This window comes from Engraulis encrasicolus, chromosome 22 (assembly GCF_034702125.1).
Source record: "Engraulis encrasicolus isolate BLACKSEA-1 chromosome 22, IST_EnEncr_1.0, whole genome shotgun sequence".
Lineage (NCBI taxonomy): Eukaryota > Metazoa > Chordata > Actinopteri > Clupeiformes > Engraulidae > Engraulis > Engraulis encrasicolus.
In genome coordinates, this window is record NC_085878.1 from 15,848,240 (window position 1) to 15,850,255 (window position 2,016).

The window sequence follows — 2,016 nt, forward strand, 5'->3', positions numbered from 1 at the left end:
TCTTGTTTTCAGATGCTGCAGTTCATATAATGGACACAAGGAGGCGCCAAAAGCCCTCCTTATCTGCTTCACCTACCCCTTGATGCTGTGGTCACTCTAGAAAAAAGAGGCCTGTATAACTTGAACCATATTGTCCTCATTTTAAGAACCGCATGTGTTTTTCTTTATCTATGCTCAATATTTACATACATCATCCCGCTGAGGGAGTGTTGTTGTGTTCATGGTGTTTTAGGTTTTTAAGATGGGCAACTGGTTGTGACTTGATGCGCTGGGGGCTATGTGAGGAATGCTACTAATTGCCATGTTGAGGAGAGGGTCTGCACAGCAGATGACCCTTCAGAGAGAAGTGTGTGTGTGTGTGTGTGTGTGTGTGTGTGTGTGTGTGTGTGTGTGTGTGTGTGTGTGTGTGTGTGTGTGTGTGTGTGTGTGTGTGTGTGTGTGTGTGTGTGTGTGTGTGTGTGTGTGTGTGTGTGTGTTGGGAGGCAGTGTGGGGGTGCTCTGCAGGAGCATCATCTGCCATGAAGGCCAAGCACAGCCCAGAGCACATGCACAGGCTCCCCAGCATGGAGCTGAGCCATCAGCCCTCGGCCTCCCCAAGGAGGAAGGCAGCCCCCTGGGAGGGCACCATGGTTGACTGAAGCACATGTAGGCCTACTGGCTGTTTGTCATTAAAAGATAAGCTATCATAGTTTATTTTGCTTTTCCTGTGGTCGTTTTTTAAAAACATATAATATTGTTATACTAATTATCATAAGAGCACAAACAGGCAGCGCAGCAAGGAGCAGAACCATCAGCCATGGCCTCCCCAAATGTGGGAGCAGCACCCTGGGAGAGCACCATGCAAGTGACTCCAAGACTAAAGCACATCTATAGGCCTACTGGGTATTGGTTAAGGTAAGCTATCCCTCCTAGTTTTGCTTTTTTTATTCTGCTTTGCCTGCGGTTGTTTTTGTATTACTGTTATATCATACTGATAACCATAAGATTATCAGCCCCCAAAAGCATCCTGTGATTAAACTGAAAAGACCAAGAAATGTACTACCTCCACACACAGTTCAGTCCCAATTTGTGACTGGATTTCAACCCCAGAGACACGTCTCTGATGGCTAAACTGAGAAAATCGTCACTACAGGTTTTCCCCATTTTTTTGTAATTCACTTTTTTTTTGGGTGCAAGTTGAGGTCTTGAAGAAGCTACTCAAGGCTTCAGAAAATAGAATTAGTTTGTCTAAAAGCAAACATTTTTGCCTTTCAAAAGAATAATGGCACGTTCTTTTGAAACTGGTCGGTAAACTCGAGTTAGTAGTCGACATCTGTTATAAATGCATTCTATTGCAACAGATGGGGACAATACAAATGTTTAAGAACATGGTAACACTTCATTTTAGGGATACATCTATTAGCACTAATACATACAATGTGCCTGTATAAGTAACTTGTAAGGCATGTACAAAGCAAAATCAAACATTTGTTAGGCATGTATTCGCAAATGTCTTGTTCATGCACAATAAGGGATTTATTACCAATTTAACCTTAGTAAGGACCTAGTAGGCCTTAGTGTTATGCAGGCATTAACATTGTATGTATTAGTGCTAATAGATGTATCCCTAAAATAAAGTGTTACCAAGAACACTAATGTTTGGCGAACTTGGACTACACCGAAATGGTCCGAGATTGTCTTTTGGAACCCCGAGATGATTATCTGTTCTATTGCAATTTTCCAGAGGGCAGCGGTCAAGATTATGACGACGAGTCACGACCACAAGCCATAACTTCATATCTTTTCTATGGGCAACGGAAAGTTTTGAGCTGATTTCTCTAAGAAGTGATCACATTCAACAAATCCATCAGATGTCACCAGATTGCCATGTGTAAGGTACTGGTGTAAAGCGTAGAATACACAATATATGATTATCTCAGTATGTCCACAGGCCTACTTGTGGCCTGTTTTATTGTGGTTGGTCACATTTATGATACATACCAGATACATGCAGCATGAGCTTAATCAGGATTTTGT